This window comes from Chrysemys picta, chromosome 6, assembly GCF_011386835.1.
Source record: "Chrysemys picta bellii isolate R12L10 chromosome 6, ASM1138683v2, whole genome shotgun sequence".
Classification (NCBI taxonomy): domain Eukaryota; kingdom Metazoa; phylum Chordata; order Testudines; family Emydidae; genus Chrysemys; species Chrysemys picta.
The window spans coordinates 101,578,143-101,598,423 of NC_088796.1; the positions used below are offsets into that span (position 1 = coordinate 101,578,143).

The window sequence follows — 20,281 nt, forward strand, 5'->3', positions numbered from 1 at the left end:
GGAGCGGGGGAGGGCGGTTACAGATCCCGTGCTGCGTGGCTCTGTCATCCAGGCTAAGGACCCCTGCATAAGATCTGTAACCGCCCTCCCCCGCCACAAACTCACATAGCACCTCCACACAGAACATGAAAACCACCTCCCAGACTGACCAGGGTGCCTAGTGACTGCAATGTGTGTGTGACCTTCTGCTGAACCTGCCCCTGTGTCTGTACCCTGGTAAAGGTGACTGTCCTCTCCAATTACCACCCCCCTTACCCCTCTTCAAACACACTCTCCTCTAAAAGAACATGACGGAAACAGTAATTACCAGAAACGTATTTTTTATTAACAACTACATAAGGGATGAAACTGGGACGGGGGCTTGGGTGAGGTGCTTTTGGAGTGAAGGAAAGGACTTATCAAAACTTTGGGAATGAGAGCCTTCTGCTACTTGAGCAGTCTGCAGGGGTGGAGTGACTGTTTTCACGGCCCCTGCCGCCCCTCCTTCTTGGGACTTTGTGGCGGGGGAGGGCGGTTAGAGATAGAATGCAGCGGGGCTCTGTCCTCCTGCCTCCGGTCCTGCAGAACATCTACAAGGTGCCAGAGAGTGTCCGTTTGCTCCCTCATTAGTCCAAGCAGCGTTTGAGTCGCCTGCTGGTCTTCCTGCTGCCACCTGTCCTCCCGTTCACTGTGTGATCACTGGTATTGCGACATGTTCTCCCTCCACTGGGTCTGCTGTGCCGCCTTGGCTCGGGAGCAGCCCATAAGTTCTGAGAACATCTCGTCCCGTGTCCTTCTCTTTCGTCGCCAGATCTGCGCCAGCCTCTGGGAAGGGGATGCCGGGGTAGCTCGGGAGACACTCGCAGCTGTGGGATGGGAAAAAGGGAGTGAATTCCTCACAAAGATACAGTTTTGTGAACAATGAATATAGTCTCTCTCTGTGAACAAGACCATGCACAGTACCTATCACCTAAACTGTACTGGAAATCTTAGGCACATACATGCGCACTCAGTACAAGGTCGAATTTTCGGCCTTCCCATTGAGTGCCTGGGGTCTTGCTGTACAGATCACACAAGCGGGGCCGGACAACGGAATTCGGCTAGCAGGCGGACGTGGTAAGCCGTAGACTTTTGGCTGCTGAAAGCTTAATTTATAGCAGTGCCCTCCTTTCACGTTCCAAGCAATGCTCCTAGCGTTGGCCAGTTCCTGCTGCCGGCAATCCGGCCAGCATGAACTCTGCCCCTGTCCCACCCTCCTGTGGGACGGGGCGGATCAGTCCCCGGGAAAGATCCCTGCATGCTGCCCCTGTCCCGCCTCCACCGCGTGGCTGTAAACCACCGGTTACAGTTATGTAAAGGAACAGGCAATCAGTCCCAATACTAACATTCCCCTAATTCAAAGCAGGTCACCATGAGTGATATCACTCTGATGAGGATTTCGGAGACAGAGAAAGACCGCATGCTGCGTGAATGCCAGCAAACACCAGGGCCGTATGCCGCCATGATTTGCGAGGCAATGATCCCGGAGTACTTACTGCTAGCCTGGCGCGGAAAAGTTTCCTACCATGGAGGACGCAATAAGGCCGCTCTCCCCAGGAACCTGATGCAAAGGCTTTCACAATACCTCCAGGAGAGCTTTGTGGAGATGTCCCAGGAGGATTTCTGCTCTATCCCCGGACATAGTGACAGAATTTTCCAGTAGCTGCACTGGCAAGGACTAAAAACTAAAGCGACTGGGGCAAACTAATCATGAAAAACCCATTGTTAAAATACCATTCCTATTCTATTCAAAATAAGTGTTTAAAACACTTACCTACTGATCCTTCCCCTGATTCACGGTCCGAGTTACCGCCTTGGGAGGGTTGGTAGTGGATCTCCGTGAGGGTGATGACGAGATCCTGGCTGTCTGGGAAATCAGCGTTGAAAGCGCTGTCGACTGCCTCGTCCTCCTCATCTCCTTCCTCATCTTCCCCGTCCGCGAACATCTCCGAGGAAGTGGCCGTCGACAATACCCCATCGTCAGAGTCCACGGACAGTGGTGGGGTAGTGGTAGCAGCCACGCCTAGAATGGAATGCAGTGCCTCGTAGAAACGGCATGTCTGGGGCTGGGATCCGAAGCGTCCGTTTGACTCTTTGGTCTTCTGGTACCCTTGTCTCAGCTCCTTGATTTTCACACGGCACTGCGTTGCATCCCGGCTGTATCCTCTCTCTGTCATGGCTTTTGAGATCTTCTCGTAGATCTTCGCATTCTGTTTTTTCGATCGCAGCTCCGAAAGCATGGACTCATCGCCCCACACAGCAATCAGATCCAAGACTTCCCAATCATTCCATGCTGGGGCCCTCTTTCTATTCTGCAATTGCATGGTCACCTCTGCTGGAGAGCTCTGCATCGTTGCAAGTGCGGCTGAGCTTGCCACGATGTCCAAACAGGAAATGGGATTCAAACTGGCCAGACAGGAAAAGGAATTCAAATTTTCCTGGGGCTTTTCCTGTGTGGCTGGTGGCTGGTGGCTGGTCAGAGTATCCGACCTCGGACTGCTGTCCAGAGCGTCAACAGACTGGTGCACTGTGGGATAGCTCCCGGAGCTATTAGCGTCGAATTCCATCCACACCTACCCTAATTCGACATGGCCATGTCGAATTTAGCGCTACTCCCCTCGTCGGGGAGGAGTACAGAAATCGATTTAAAGAGACCTCTATGTTGAAATAAATAGCTTCGTTGTGTGGACGGGTGCAGGGTTAATTCGAGTTAACGCTGCTAAATTCAACATAACCTCCTGGTGTAGACCAGGCCTAAGGGAGGCAGTACACTGTTTCCATTAATTTAAAACAAACAAACAAAGCACCCTTTTTCCTGAACAGTTCCAGTGCCTCAGTGAGAACTGTAGGAACTTGAGATTTGGCACAAACTTGAAATTTGGCACAGAGCTAGTGCCTAGGTCAAAAGTGTCTTTGGGTGGCCTGGTGAACGTTCATTTTGATTTGGCAGCCTTATGGCTTTTAAAAGCATACTTTGGACATATACACTTTTTAAAATAGGATTTTCCATCATTCTGTTGGCCCTGCCTATACAAAAGTAAAGCGAGTGAGATTTTCAATCTCAGAAGGTATGTTTGGAATGAAGCCCTGTGCTCTCACTATCCATTATGACCAGGCACAGATTAAGAAGGGATGTGATATACAACAGTACAGCCTAGCACCATTTTTCCCATGTGGCTATCTTATGATTCAGATTTTTAGCTTTTCATTTTATAAAGAAAGTCTCTTGCCTTCTGTGCACATGTAATGTAATGTATTTGAAAAATTCCTTGTATTTAAAAGTTTATAAGAGAACTGTACAATTGATGGGGCAATTTGTACTCCCCTTTACACAAGTGTAAATCCACAATCACACTAGGTTTCCAAAAATGTAACAGAAAACACGATCTGGTCCTTCTACAAAGAACTCTCTTGTGTGTCCAAAAAAACAGATAAATTGATAAACAAAAAAACAAGAAATTGACAAGGTCAATTACCCAGTAGAAGGGCATCTTTAACTAAAGGTCAAACAAAACTGTACTGGAAATCTTAGGCACATACTTGCTGAAGACACGGGGTGAAATCCTGGCCCCACTAAAGTCAATGGCAAAACTACCAATGATTCAAACCAGGCTAGAATGTCATCCATCCACAGAGTTTATGTTGAAGAGCCTTGTCTAGAACCCAGGATCACATAACCAAAGAAACAAAAACAAAAACAAAACAAAGAAAGCATTTAAATTTATAATGAAAAAGGGGATAGAACTTATAAAAGAGAAATAATATACCAACAACATCTGGTAGATATTTGGCGATGGAATAATCCTTTAGGAAAAGACTATCATTTAAATATCTCAGAGATTGATCATAGTATCAATGTTTTAAAATTTTCTAATACCCTGAAGAATAAAACCTCACATACTGACATTGGAACTGTGGCATCAGCAGAACATGTGTCCATATAGCTAACATAAGCTAGGACCAGGAAATACTTTCATATGAAACTCTGCAGAATTAATAGTTTATTTTAGGAAGAGGCCCATTTTAAATATGTAATAAAGACAGAATTCCATGAATACTTTATTTGAAAAGTGTAAGTTGTGTACAAATGAAAGAGATACTTAAGAATCAAGATGTAAGCTTAAAGTTAAACTCTTACAGTATCTTTAGATTCTCTACCATTTCAAAGAGCCCAAATAAAATAGATTCATAGATTCTAGGACTGGAAGGGACCTCGAGAGGTCATCGAGTCCAGTCCCCTGCCCGCATAGCAGGACCAAATACTGTCTAGACCATCCCTGATAGACATTTATCTAACCTACTCTTAAATATCTCCAGAGATGGAGATTCCACAACCTCCCTAGGCAATTTATTCCAGTGTTTAACCACCCTGACAGTTAGGAAATATAAATTACCACTTTATAAAACAAATATTTAGGACATGCCAGTAATCTAGAATTCTTCCAGCAAATCTATTTAAAAAGAGCCATTCTAATAATTATAAATATAATCTTCAAAACAGTGCAGGAGAATTTTTAATTGAAACCAAAAGATTTTTTGCAAAGGTTTCAGAATTGCTACACCAAATTGGGTAATTCTTCATACTCAGGAGCAGACCAGGTAAAACTAATTGAGAACATTTCAAAATAGCTGTTGAAACTAAAACTCCTATATTTGGGTGACTACCAAACAGAAACCCTAAACAGAGAAAGAACACAGAAAATTTTAAAGTTCTCTATGGACTTTAAATGGAGGGAAATCCTCAGAATCTACTAACTGTTTTACAACAGATTATTATAAAATGTTTAAAAGACTTAATATTCACACAGGGGAAATCCTTAAAATGAGTCTAAGCAATGGAACGCAGCTCTGAATGCCACATTGCAGTTATACAATTAAGAGCAGCATGTAGAGAGGTACACTGAGAAGCCATTTACAGTGCAGTTTATTCGTCCTACAAAACCCAGAACACCACAGGATATTCTTAAGAGCCATCTTTTGGCACCTTATCTATTTACTTACATGCAAACACATTTTATAGCACCTGGAAAACAATACCTAAACCTGGTGTGACCCTGAAAAGACCTTTGGGAAATTGGCAGTTTATTACATCATTGCCACACACTATGACTCACCTGTGCATATATTTTACCTGCTTTAACCTCTCAATAACTTTTATTTCCTTTTCTTAGCTAATAAACCGTTAGTTAGTTTACTATAGAAATGGCTGCCAGTATTGTCTTTGGTGTAAGATCTAGAGTATCAATTGATGTGGGGTAAGTGACTGGTCTTTTGGGACTGGGAGCAAGCTAAATGCAATGTGATTTTTGGTTTAAGTGACCTTTTATCACAAAGTCCAGTTTGTCTGGGTGGCAAGATAGGCTGAAGAGTCTAAGGGGACTGTCTGTGCCTCCTTGGCAAGACTGGTATAGTGATATCGGAGTTCACATTTGTTACTGGCTTGATGAAATCTAATTATAGAACATACCACCAGCTTGGGGTGTCCACCAGTCTGTTTCTGCCAGTCTGCTCAGAGGTAGGCACTCGCAGTTGTGAGCCACTCCAGACAGTGTGACACCTGGAAAAGGGCATCTATTACACACTTTCTATAGACTCATTTCACTGTTTAATACAAGAGCCAAGATAACTGCAAAGGCTATGGCAAACAGATTTGGTCAGAATACTTCCACCCATGGAAGTACATCAATTCCATAGCAAGTCAAGCCACTGGAAAAATTAAGACCATTCTTAGTCAGTTATTCAGAATATCAACACCAACCAGCAATACTAATGGGTCCTTAAAAAGCATTCAGTCAATTACAAATTATCATGATAGCCCTATAAAATTGTGCTGTATACAGATGACTTCCTTATTTTCATCACATCAACAGAAAAAATAAAAAACCTAAAGCTGATATGGAGTCCAGTAACTTTTGATACCTAATCAGGCAAACCCTTGCAAAGGAACGAAACCTTTGCAAGGATCCTTTGCTAGAGATCTCTGTTCATTATCCTGTTTGGGGCATGGAATATGATCCATGCAGAAAAAAACTTGGATCCTGCCTCCAAACCTAGTGGGTCTACAGGACCATCCTGTACCTCAGGTCCATTTGAGCTATGCTACCAGGGACTCCCCTGGACACAGCTGCCACAAAGTCCCTGTGGACATCTTCACATAAGATAACACAACCCCATGACCCAACATTTGGACCTCTGATGTTCATATGAAACTCATGTTTTATTGCATCTTAAACTGAGTTAATTCTACTCGGCTGTAATGTCCCAAATAATTAAAAGTTACATTTACAGTGCAAATGGTAAACTTGACAATGGTTTATTAATACTTGACTTCACACTCACTAGTTTCTGAGGTCCTTCTAATTTTTTTTTTTTTTTTTTTTTTTTTTTACAGGGCTGAAGCTAGTATTCTCTATTTATGTATTTTTTTTATTTAATAAGAATATTTATATCTGATAAGCTCTCAGTTGATCAGTAGTGCTAACCCCCGTACAAATATAAAATGTTTCATATAAATTTATGGTCAATTTGCTTGAATCTGATGCATAGTCAAATGCAGTAAATTACATGTTATATAGGTTTATGACACACTCTGTGATAAGTGTGTGTTTAAAATGGTTAGATTTGGGGGGGGGAGAGAGGGTCACATGCTGCTCATAAATAATCACTAAATGAAGCTTATGGAATGAGCAGTGAGGATAGATTGTCGGAGTGGAAAATTAGAGGATGGTGGGAGCTGATGATAATGGGTGGAAAGGTGGCTGGTGGGAGCAGATAATGAGATTGGGGGAGGAAAGCAGGGTGTCTTGAGGATTAATTAGTTAATGATTGTAAAGTGCTTTGAACATGAAAAGTGCTTTATAAGGGCTAACTACTATTATTAATCAATTTCAAGTTGGCAATCTATTTTCCTTATAACACTGCATTGAGCAGTTTCCCCCCCCCCCATATCAGCAGCTATGCCTTTAAGACCACTCAAAGTTGAACATGTCATCAGCTTCTTGAGTGCTATGCAAGACGAAGTCGAAATGTAGAGTATCACTAGAGAACCGAAGGTACTGCAAAGATTCTTTGAAAATAAAAGAACTCAGACAATAATGCTAGCAACTGAGCCATTAAGAAAGATAAGACAGTCCGCAGAGAGCTAGAGGTTATTTCAAAATCTTTGCAAAGTGACCGTCTGGGTAGAGAGGTCTCTGTGCAGACAGGTACAAGAGTAATTTGCAAGAAACAAAGAAGCCAGATCAGTCAGAAAAGACAGCTTTATTCACATCTGTGCTGTTGTGTTACGCAACTGGGCAATAGTTACTACAGAGTCAAACATTTTTGTCATAGAGTAATTGCCCAGGTTTTAATTGGGTAAGTGGTTTGCATATACATATTTTAAGATTTGGGGGTTATTGGTTCTCAGTGTTGTAGTTTTACACGTTATAATAATAACCAGCATTTCCCAAATTGTGGCATATTGACCAATTAGCAGAGCATTTGCTGGAAGCAAGAGCAAATAGCTGGCAAGTTACCTATTGCTAATTCCTGCTCCTTGTTGTCAGCTCCTTTAACAAGTGTCTTAAAAAAAAAAAGGAGTCTAGACTCTCAGAGAAGCAGTTGGAATAAGAAGGAACCAGATAATCAGTGCATAGCTAATTGCTGCAGCTGGAAAGGGGATGTTGCACAATTGGAAATGGAATCTTAGAATCATAGACTTTAAGGTCAGAAGGGACCATTATGATTGTCTAGTCTGACCTCCTGCACAATGCAGGCCACAGAATCTCACCCACCCACTCCTGTAACAAACCCCTAACCTATGTCTGAGCTATTGAAGTCCTCAAATCATGGTTTAAAGACTTCAAGGTGCAGAGAATCCTCCAGCAAGTGACTCGTGCCCCACGCTGCAGAGGAACGCCAAAAAACCCCAGGGCCTCTGCCAATCTGCCCTGGAGGAAAATTCTTTCCAGACCCCAAATATGGCGATCAGCTACACCCTGAGCATGTGGGCAAGACTCACCAGCCAGACACCCAGGAAAGAATTCTCTGTAGTAACTCAGATCCCACCCCATCTAACATCCCATCACAGGCCATTGGGCATATTTACCGCTAATAGTCAAAGACCAATTAATTGCCAAAATTAGGCTATCCCATCATACCATCCCCTCCATAAACTTATCAAGCTTAATCTTGAAGCCAGATATGTCTTTTGCCCCCACTGCTCCCCTTGGAAGGCTGTTCCAGAACTTCACTCCTCTGATGGTTAGAAACCTTCGTCTAATTTCAACTCTAAGCTTCCTGATGGCCAGTTTATATCCATTTGTTCTTGTGTCCACATTGGTTCTGAGCTTAAATAATTCTGCTCCCTCCCTAGTATTTATCCCTCTGATCTATTTATAGAGGGCAATCATATCTCCTCTCAGCCTTCTTTTGGTTAGGCTAAACAAGCCAAGCTCTGAGTCTCCTTTCATAAGACAGGTTTTCCATTCCTCGGATCATTTAGTAGCCCTTCTCTGTACGTGTTCCAGTTTGAATTCATCCTTCTTAAACATGGGAGACCAGAACTGCACACAGTATTCCAGATGGGGTCTCACCAGTGCCTTGTATAATGGTACTAACACCTCCTTATCTCTACTGGAAATACCTTGCCTGATGCATCCTGAGACCACATTAGCTTTTTTCACAGCCATATCACATTGGTGGCTCACAGTCATCCTGTGATCAACTAATACTTCGAGGTCCTTCTCCTCCTCTGTTACTTCCAAGTGATGCGTCCCCAGCTTATAACCAAAATTCTTGTTATTAATCCCTAAATGCATGACCTTGCACTTTTCACTATTAAATTTCATCCTATTACTATTACTCCAGTTTACAAGGTCATCCAGATCTTCCTGTAGGATATCCCAATCCTTCTCTGTATTGGCAATACCTCCCAGCTTTGTGTCATCCACAAACTTTATTAGCACATTCCCACTTTTTGTGCCAAGGTCAGTAATAAAAAGATTAAATAAGATTGGTCCCAAACCAATCCTTGAGGAACTCCACTAGTAACCTCCTTCCAGCCTGACAGTTCACCTTTCAGTGTGACTTATTGTAGTCTCCCCCTTTAACCAGTTTCTTATCTACCTTTCCATTTTCATGTTGATCCCCATCTTTTCTAATTTAGCTAATAATTCCCCATGTGGAACCATAGCAAATGCCTTACTGAAATCGAGGTAAATTAGATCCACTGCATTTCCTTTGTCTAAAAAAATCTGTTACCTTCTCAAAGAAGGAGATCAGGTTCGTTTGGCACGATCTACATTTTGTAAAACCATGTTGTATTTTGTTCCAATTACCATTGACCTCAATGTTCTTAACTTCTTTCTCCTTCAAAAATTTTTCCAAGACCTTGCATACTACAGATGTCAAACTAACAGGCCTGTAGTTACCCGGATCACGTTTTTCCCCTTTCTTAAAAATAGGAACTATGTTAGCAATTCTCCAGTCATACGGCATAACCCCTGAGTTTACAGATTCATTTAAAATTCTTGCTAATGGGCTTGCAATTTCGTGTGCCAGTTCCTTTAATATTCTTGGATAAAGATTACCTGGGCCCCCCAATTTAGTCCCATTAAGCTTCTACCTCGGACATGGTAATATCTACCTCCATATCCTCATTCCCATTTGTCATCCTGCCATTATCCCTAAGCTCCTCATTAAAGACTGAGGCAAAGTATTTGTTTAGACATTGGGCCATGCCTAAACTATCCTTAACCTCCACTCCATCCCCAGTGTTTACCAGTCCCACTTCTTCTTTCTTTGTTTTCTTCTTATTTATATGGCTATAGAACCTTTTACTATTGGTTTTAAGACCTTTGCAAGGTCCAACTCTACATGGCTTTTGGCCTCTCTCACTTTATCCCTACATGTTCTGACCTCAATCAGGTAGCTTTCCTTGCTAATCCCTCCCATCTTCCACTCCTTGTAGGCTCTCTGCTTTTTCTTAATCACCTCTCTGAGTTTGCTCATCCAGCTTGGTCTACAACTCCTGCCTATGAATTTTTTCCCCTTTCTTGGGATGCAGGCTTCTGATAGTTTCTGCAACTTTGACTTGAAGTAATTCCAGCCTCCTCTGCCTTTAGATCCATAAGTTCTTCAGTCCAATCCATTTCCCTAACTAATTTCCTTAACTTTTTAAAGTTAGCCCTTTTAAAATCAAAAACCCTAGTCACAGATCTATTTTTGTTTATCCTTCCATTTAGTTTGAACTGAATTAGCTCATGATCACTTGTTTGAGAGGTGAGTTGATCCACAGGACCATAACTCCATTAATATGTGCATTTGTGCAATGGTGGCTAAAATACTGTTCTTGTTTTTATTATGTTGAGATCTGGGTGTGACGTTGCATCCCATAGTGTTTTATAGAAATAGGCTTATTCCAGTTATGTCATATTTACACTCATGTTGTATGCTAGATATGACACGTAACATATTTTTGCAAAGGTTATGTTCTTCTGCATGTATTCATCCCATTTGTATGCAAGTATCATTTTTATATCTGAAGTTATGAGTGTTGGCTCGATGCTTGTATTTAAAGTGTTTACTGTAGAAAGCACCTAAGGCAGATTTGGGCGACATAGTGTGAAGGAGTTATTCAAGTAATTGGGAGTACTTTGCTAACAATGAACCTTGATAGACGCAAATTCCTGGGAACATCCTGTAGAAAACTGAATCATGCATGGACATGTGACTTCCCCATGAGACTCCAAAACTCCATTTTGTAGCTGGATTCTACACAGGGGGGGAAGGGGTTTCCACCCACAAGAGAGAGACTATATATGCCCCTGGGAAAACCCCTCCATTGTCTTCAGCTGGCTCAAGAGAAAGTCTCTCCACCCCAAAGAGATGCCTGAAAGAAACTGGAACAAAGGACATTAACTACAGGAGTGAGAGTGATTGCTGGACCCAGACTAGAAGGAGGCTAGTCTGTCAAAGAAGCTTGTTGGAACATCTCTGAGGGTGAGATTTACCTGCATTTAGTTTCCTACTGTATTAGGCTTAGACTTGCGTGTTTTTGTTTTATTTTGCTTGGTAATTTACTTTGTTCTGTTATTACTTGGAACCACTTAAATCTTACTTTTTGTATTTAATAAAATCACTTTTTACTTATTAATTAACCCAGAGTAAGTATCTCTCTATCAGTGTTATAGAGGGCGAACAATTTATGAGTTTACACTGTATAAGCTTAATACAGGGTAAAATAGATTTATTTGGGGTTTGGACCCCATTGGGAAGTGGGTATCTGAGTGCTAGAGACAGGATCACTTCTTAAGCCGTTTTCAATTTAGCCTGCAGCTTGTGGGGGACGTGGTTCAGACTTGGATCTGTGTTGCAGCAGGCAAGCATGTCTGGCTCAAACAAGGCAAGGTACTGAAGTCCCAAGATGGCAGGGAAAATGGGCTCAGAGGTAGTCTCAGCTCATCAGATGGCAGTCCCAAAGGGGTTTCTGTGACCCAACCCATCACACTGGGTATCATTTTTAATGATAAAGATATAGGATATGGCTGCAGTTAATCTATACTTGATGTGTAATATGACAATCTGCCAAAAACAGGCAAAACAGCAACTTGGGAGCATCTTTTCCTTTTATTCTCCTATCTTGCAGGTTTGAAGTAGGTTCTCCATGAGCATGGAGTTTCTGCTCCAATGAGCTGCCTCAGCATGGATTCTGTTGATGATCGTAAAACTATTGAACGTTGCTAGACCATGAAAAGAATAAAGTAAATCCTTTTCTTCAGCAAGTCTAAATATTTTTTTCTTTATTTTTTGCTTTTTGTCATTTAAGACAGATCCAGAACTGCTGAACGCTAAAAACGACATTCCTGTGAGTTTAAGGTATGATACTTCTGATGAAAGTTATCATACCTTAATGTTCAGAAAGAACAATGCTTAAATTGGAGCCAGAGTGCTAAATCCTCTGAGCTCAGCCACCAGATCTGAGATAAGCAGTGGAAATAAAGGATTCTCTCAGCTGCAACACATAATTGTTCTTCCAGCTGCCCCAACAGAGATGTGCCAAGGCAAACAGCTCTCCAAAAGGGATATGGCAACCTATGGACATTTCAGTTTTCATCCTCCTTTCCTAATATTGGCTGAAATAAGAGCCAGCTCAGACACAAAAGTCTTCCACCCCATGGTGGGGGGGAAAAAACCAAACCAAACCAAAAAAACCCCAAACAGATGCACATTAGGCTTTGCAATTTGAGAGATCCGTCAGTCAAAACAAGTGATATGTTCTACACATTTCACAAAAGTACTGCACTATGTTTTTGAACACTGATATCTTGATGACCAAACAAGGTTTGATCGTGGGTCCAGCAAAGGAGTTACATATTTACCTAAATATAATTTTTTTAAATATTGTGTAAAGTGATGCTATGAAAGAGCCATTCAGATTAACTCATGTAACCATATTTTTTCAGCAAAAGACAAATGTTTTGTTTCATGGTCTGATCATTATAGCTCAAAGGATCTTCTGTATATACTTGGTTGTGGGGGTGGGAAAGAATGGGAGCCTTTTATGTAAGTAGCAACTGAAATACTGTACCTTGTTAGCCCTGCTAGCTCTTTTATTCCATCTCCTCCTCATTCTTATCCTTCAAATATTTGTAGAGTAACATATCTCCACCCCTAGCTATACTTTTCATCAATATCCAACCAAGCTATATATATTTAGTAGTTTCAATCTTCCCTCACATAAGTCAGTATGAGTGATCTATTCCAACCAGGTCATTAATGATACGCTGAAACTTTACACCAGTCCCTGTTGCATTCACTAGACCTCTCCCCCAATTCAATACATTGATTAATCAAAGGGGGATTATGATGATCAACAGTCAGTCCCATTAACAGTCCCTACATCCAAGATAAATTTGAATTAATTGAGTACTGTATAAAATTTCATGCAACACTATCAAATGCTTCCTTTAGATTTATATTTTATAGTGTCTATTGAATATTAACAAACAGTATGACTAAACATAAATGATTACATAACTGATTTTTTAAATGTATACAAGGTATGGATTTAATAAAAATATATTTGTGTGTGTGTGTGTGTGTGTGTGTGTGTGTGTATATATATATATACACACACACACAGCAAACAACATACGCACACAGAACCTTATTTAAGGTTGCCTCAGTATGTGCTTCACTGATAATTAAGATTACCTAACACTTCTCATTATAATCCTGCTTTCTGATGCTTATAACTTTGCCAGATTTGAACAGTTAAGACTGAAAGTTTCATGCTTGATCTCTGCCTGTACAATTTTAAATGTTTCAGCACAAACAGTTCAGCCTGCTCCCAGAGGTCAGGGGAATATATATATTTTAAAGTCAGAATATTTTTAACGAGTTCTACCACCTATATGATTTGGAATTTGGCTGCCAAATAGTCTCTAGGTCTAAGGTAGGTTTTGGCTCAGCTTCTGAAAATCATCATTTACACAAGTTCAAGAATTCTCTGAATAATCCAGCCTTAGAATGTTCCCAAACCTCACTGAGCGGTCTCAACTAACCAGCCCCTTGCCTGCCAAAATACCCTTTGGCCTAGTGGAAGGTACACTGGGTTGGAGACTAGAGACTTGTCTTCCTCCACTGACTGATGAGAATTGTACACACTTTACAATGTCAGTGCTGGCACAGCAGGAATAGAACACAGGTCTCTAAGATTTGGGTCTACCATATTATACACAACCATGTTGCCTTTCAGAAAAAAAATTGCCAAATCTATGTGCTTAGCTATTCTTTCTGTAACCACAAGACCACACTGCTCTCCCAAAGTCAAGAGTAGAAGCCAGGATTTGTGATGTCAGCAATGACCCATGAGGAATACACTGATTTAATCCCTTTTTAATCTTCCTGGCCTCTCAAGGTGAGAATAATAAAGAGGGGAAAGCATATATCAGATGGTCTGACAATTAGCTAATCCATTCTACTAGGTACAATACCAAGATCACTATTCTGGTGGCCCAAATGCCTTAATGCTTATGCTACAATTTTTTGAGGCATTCAACCAGGTGACAGAATACAAAGCTGACTGTGGAGACAACTTTCTCTGGGATACCTCTCAGCCTTGAAATTTGCTCCCTCCTTGGTCCAAAATGTCCCTAATTTATTGGTCTAATTTGCTGTAAGCAAATGGGAAGTAAAAGTAAGGCAGTCACTAACATAATTTGAATTAATTCAGTGTTGCGTAAGTATTGGGTTAACTGAGAAACACAATCTTAAATTATATTCAGCTAGTGAATTAACTTTTACCTAATGGCATTTTATTTGCTTGCCAGCAGAGCCTTTTCTATAAGCCAATTCAGTTGAGCCTGAATAATTTTGGAGGGGGCAATGATTAGAGAATACTGTGGTCCTGATCCCATGAGCTTATCCAGGCACAGACAGACCTCTGTACCTCCAGCATCCTCTAATTCTTGCCCCCATGGTCCTCACATGAGGAAGCTCTGTTGCAGTGACACAGAGATCTGCCTGCCTGGCTTGGCTTGCAGGATCAGGTCCTGGAACTGTCCTACTTAGGATGTTTTTAGGCACACTAGGAGATAAAAATCTCTGCATTTGTACCAATTTTGCCAATAATTCACATTTCAAATACAGCACAATAAATTACAGCATTTATATGTATTATAAACAAGTTGTTCATAGTCATATAATAATATATATGTTAAAGCCTAATTAACCTTTTAAGTCAAATGGATTGTTTTTAAAAAATGTTTGCTTTCCTTGTTTGCTATAAATATTCATTTAAATACATAAAATATACTAAGCAGCATTTCATCTGAATCTTATCACACAAAGTTATTGAAGCATAAGGACTATATAAGCAGTGAAGCAGAAGACCATGCTATTACATGGATAAATGCTCTAGAGTTACTGAAGCAACACAAAAACAATCATAGGAACATGGCTTTCTGAAGCCTGCTAAGCAACTCATTTTGGTGAAAAACTATAAATAGGAAGAAGCCATTTGCCAGAAAAGAGCTCTTAATACATACCAGGCTCTGCCGTGCATACTAATACCCTGAAATATTAAAAGCAATGGTTAATTGCTTTTGATAAAATGCAGGTGCTGGAAATTCCAGTTTATTGGCTATTTGATTAAAACCAATTCTGCTATTCTGATGTCTGAGACAATCACAAGCAACCCAAGAGTTAAAGGTAGTTAACTATTGTGTAGGTGCACCTGAATGCTTGTAGAAAACAGTGTTTTTTAGCTGGTCAAACAAAGGGGAAATAATAGTTCCTGACTCATTCTACCAACAAAACCACTGTTACCTGAAGGTGAATTACATATCCAATGGCCTACAAAGCAATCTGGAAAATGAATAATTACTGGACATTATATAACCAAGTATTTTCGGTTCAGCTTCGCTAGTCGATAAACTGGAGTTTTCAGCACCTGCATTTTATCCAAAGCAATTAACAGTTGCTTTTTTTATTTCAGGGTATCAGTATGCACCACATAGCCTGGTACAGTAGGTCCCTGTTGTATATATTTTACATGTATGGACTATCAATCTGTCAGTTACAGGATGTTGGTCTACCTAAGCTGGAGTTTTTGATTGACTCAAGTTACAATACAATTGATTGCCAATTAACTCAAATTAGCTAATATGCCTGTAACTGCTGGTCTAACCATTCCACAAACCTTTGTTCCAGGACACACTGGAAATATCTTCTCTGCCCAGTAGAGCTTGTCAGGAAAATAGTTTGTCCTTAGAATTTTTCAACTTGTAGAATTCTAAACCTTCCATGGGACAATATCACTTCTGATGAAATTCCACCAGAAACCAGGCAGATTTGCTGGTTTCCCCAGCCCACACTTCAGTAGCCCTGGCTTCTGAGTTCACAACTCCTTGGCAGCCAGACTTCCCAGAGTACATCTACACTGCAGCTGGAAGTGAACCAGCCAGTCTGGGTAGATTGAATGTGCTAGCATGAGTCTAACAGTAGTGCAGACACTGCAGTACCAGTAGAGGTTTGAGCTTGCCACCCAAGTCCCCACCCACCCCCTGGGTCCAGCTCAGGTGGCCAGCCCGATCCTCTGCCAGCAGGGCCGGTGCAAGGAAGTTTTGCATCCTAGGCGAAACTTCCACCTTGCGCGCCCCCCGCAGCCCTGCGGCAGCTCCCCGCCCCCACGGCAGCTCCCCCGCCGAGAGCCATGCGGCAGCTCCCCACCCCAGCTCATCTCTGCTCCGCCTCCTCCCCGAGCATGCCACCCCCGCTCTAATTCTTCTCCCCTCCCAGGCTTGTGGCACCAAACAACTGATTGGCACCGCTAGCCTGGGAGGCAGGAGAAGTGGAGCAGCTGCTGCGCTGGGAGAGGGAGTCTGAGCTTTACTTGTCAGCGTGCTGCCGGCTGTAAAAAAAAAATTGGGGGCACCGCTTTTTGGCACCCCCAAATCTTGGTGCCCTAGGCAACCGCCTAGTTTGCCTTAATGGTAGCACTGGCCCTGTCTGCCAGTACCACAAACATCCACACAGTTAATTTTAACATGTTTGCATGAACCCCACTAAAACAAGTCTGTCTATCCCACCTGGGAGGCTTGCTTCCAGCTTCAGTGTGGACATACCCCTGGGCTCCTAGTTCCTCAGCATCCTGCCAGGTGACTGTATCAGAGCTGGGGCTCCCAGTCAACCTGGACAGAACAGTAATTCAATTTTGTGGAAAACTTTGCGATGTTTCAGTTTTGTTCCAAAATGGAACTAAACCAAATTTTAAGATCTCAAAGATACTCTGCACCATATAACTACTCTTCACTGCCCAGCTCACCTGAAGAGTTAACCCAGGTGATCAGCATCCAGATCTGAACACCAGGTTAGCCTAGCTCAGGTGTGAGCAGCTATGTTGCAAAGCCACACTTGAGTTACTGGAGCCCAGGTTTTTAAAGTTTTTTTAGGCATTAATTCACTCAGCATTGCAAGGCCTAAGTGACTTAGACAGCTAAGTCCCATTTTCCAAAGTAACTTAGACATATTGGCCCAGATCCTCAAATAGACTTAGATGGTGTGTTTCAGAGTCAGAGCATCCAATTTTTAGGTGCCTAAAAAAATCACAGGAAGCAACACTGTGATTCACAAATTCTGAATTAGGTACCTGGAGGGATAGGTGCCTTACACTGCAATTCACAAAGCCAACACACTAGACAGGGAGCGGCCAACCAGAAGGTGTGTTGTAAACCCTGTCCCTCTCATGGAAACAGGCACATAAGTCCAGGCTGCAGGGAGGTGCCTTGCTCTGCTTACAATCCACAAACTGGGGGAAGATAGGTGGTTAAACACCTAAGTAGCATGTAGGCCTGAAACTAAAGGGCCGGGGGGCCACTGAGGAGAAGGACTTCCCTTATAACCTTTGGCTTAGTGGGCAGGGCACTCACCCACGATGTGGGAGAGTCCCAATTCAAGTTACCCCTCCTCCTGAAGGGGGGGGGGGAATCTAAACTGGAAATGGCCACCTTTCAGGTGAGCCACCCAACCACTAGGCTGTAGATTGATTATAACTCTTTCACTGATCCAATTAATATTTAATTTTTCAATTATTTAATTAAAGTGCAATACCTTCAATAGGAGAGACTGAGGAAGCCCCACATCATACTCTAGTAGTTAGGGCTCTTACCTGAGGTGTAGCCAATCCCAGTTCAAATTCCTACTTCCTCTCAAGAGCAGTGGAGACTTAAACTGGGGCTCTCCCACATCCCAGATGAGTATATAGGCCAGTGTTTCTCACACGGGGGGTCCTGATCCAAAAGAGAGTCACAAGACTATTGTAGGGAGGTCATGAGAGTGGTTACTGCTATCTCGGTGCACAGCTCTGAAGACAATGCCACTGCCAGCAAAAAAAGTTTGAGAACCCCTGATCTAGGCTAAAGCTTATAAGGAAGCTTTCCCCCCTCCACTGCCCCCCCCCCCCCCCGGTTTCCCATTGTTTTGTGTGAACTCACATGATGGGCCCAATCCAATAGGCAATTTTAGAGAATGCCTACTGTATCGGGTCCCCACATGCCTATCTTTCCCAGTTTATGAATCGCTCTGGGGCTTAGGGTGGAGATAAGTGAGGCTGCAGTGCACATACCCAGAGGAAGCAACTTAGGCATCATGTGAGTTTAGGCACCTACAGAAGTAGGTAGTAGCCAAGCAGAAGTTTTGTGGATCACAGTGGTGCCTAAAAATGGGACTAAAGTACCTTCATGGATCCCACCCTTAGGAGACTAAGTTACTCTAGAAAATGGGACTTAGTTATCCAAGTCACCTGGATCTTGCAACGCTGAGCACAACAATGCCTACAAAGCTTAAAAAGCTGGACCTGGGCCCAGACCCACACTGGTGCTGCACTCACCTGTCCACATCACTAGGACTTCTGGGGTCATATCCCATGAATCATAGCACTGCAGTAAAGCTGAACTGCTGTATGATTCTTTCCCAATCGTGGTAAAACTTGTCCTTCCTGGGCCAATGGGGGAATTGTGGGAAGGCAGTGGAGGACTATCAGCACTCAGGTGGCTTAGCCTACATCCACAATACATGGGGAAGGGGGAAGAGGGTTACCAACCCAAGTGAAAGTCTTACTCAGGCTTTAGCCTATATCTCAGAATGGGCTAGCTAGTCTGGTGTAAAGCACCACCACAATCAGGCAAGATGACTGTATGTGTGAATAGGAGATGGCTTAGGGCAACACCTGAGTAAGGGCCAAGTTAACAAGCCCAGTGCTATGTCTATATTAGACTTTTTTTACCTAGCGTTAATGAATTGGAAGTTTACTAGAGATACTTAACCTGTTTATAAAAGCTATTGTGGAACACATTTGTTCCCAGCTGCAAGTGGTTTTTGTTTTTTTCCATTACGCTAGGCTGATCAGTGGGACAAAGAACAAACATTTGCAGCATTGATCAAATGGGCAAAAGTACCAACAAACATTTGGGGATGTGATAAGACTGGCATTTACAACTGTGTTAATTAGCTTAAATTAATTGTCAGTCAAAGAACTCAAGTCATAACAGAACCAAAATCTAATTTAGACAAGAACCAGTGTTAAGGACTTTTTTTTTCCTTCCAGACTTTATTTATTCACTTGACCTTAACAAATTCAACCTATTAATATCTGCATGTAAAAGGACCCTTTAAAGGAGTAATCTCTCTTTACCATAAGCCACTCCAAAAATGTGGAGTGCAATCACGATGCTATCCAATATATATGTATAGTATAATTCAATCAAAGAAGAGTTAGAGATCATTTTTCTAACCTTTCCTCCAAACACCACATTGAACTGCGTCTCATTAGGGGCAACTGACCTGTAGTAATTCATTTTCATAATCATCAAAAAACCCAACCCAGACATTTTTGCATTTTAGGACAACAGCTAAGCATCTGCAACCACAAAAATATCTACTACTTCCCACACTGTAACTTAAAAGAGCCAAACCAACTGAAATAAAATATGGCAAAAAGAAATCTGCTCCAGGGTTGAGATCTTGTATGTCAGGTTTTGCCTAGAGCAAATTTTCACAGCTGAGTGATAAACCCTTCAAAAAAAGAGGGCTTACAGTGGAAATGCTGACAGAATTTTAACTAGCGCAGCATGAACGTGCCGCTATAATAACCTACTTTTTTTGATTGCATATATTTTTAATGATTATTTTTTCTGCATGCCAATCTAACCTGAGGTACTAAAATAGTTAGAAAAAAAATGTGTTATCTAGGATGTTGCTGTCCTCTAGTGGCTACAGAGAATTAGTACAGTAATTATATACTGTATTTGCTCTTAAAGGTTTTTCACCCAGATTCCAATGACCAATTGTGTATGGTTGGACTACTGCAAAAATTTCTAAGCCTAAAATCTGAATGAGTTTCTTAAATGATGGGTTTGAATAAACAAAGGATGAATGCTTCAGTATGCAAACTTAACAGAAATTATCACTACATTATGTTGTGTGACTATATATTGACGCTATTCCAGCGAACCTGTAATATAGTCTATAGATTTAAAAAAAAAAACAGCAGCTCCTCAGAGATATCTAACTATCATTCTCTCTGCAGAGTTATTTCCATTACAAAGGCTGCAAGGTTAGATTTGATTTGCAGCCTGAATTGCAGTGATAGAAAATCATTTGGAATTGATTGCTACAAAAGGCTGAACAACTCCATATGGTCTGAGGTTTGATTTGATTGTAAAAATAAAAAAAATTCACAAGTGCTATAGTACTGGTTAGATATGTACAGATTTGTGAA

The 20,281-nt window shown here is 41.7% G+C and overlaps 1 long non-coding RNA gene across 3 annotated transcripts in view; it reads right to left on the reverse strand.

Moving 5' to 3' along the window:
* LOC135972495 (uncharacterized) overlaps positions 1–20,281 on the reverse strand; it is a 69,515-nt gene that overhangs the window by 43,642 nt on the left and 5,592 nt on the right. The window contains exon 1 of one of the 3 annotated variants that reach the window (XR_010588954.1): positions 18,392–18,591. The exons of 1 other annotated variant lie outside the window; for it this stretch is intronic. This is a non-coding gene — a long non-coding RNA (uncharacterized LOC135972495). Of the gene's footprint in view, positions 1–5,485; positions 5,579–18,391; positions 18,592–20,281 lie in introns of those variants that run through there. One more of the 3 variants, XR_010588955.1, reaches the window with a different exon arrangement.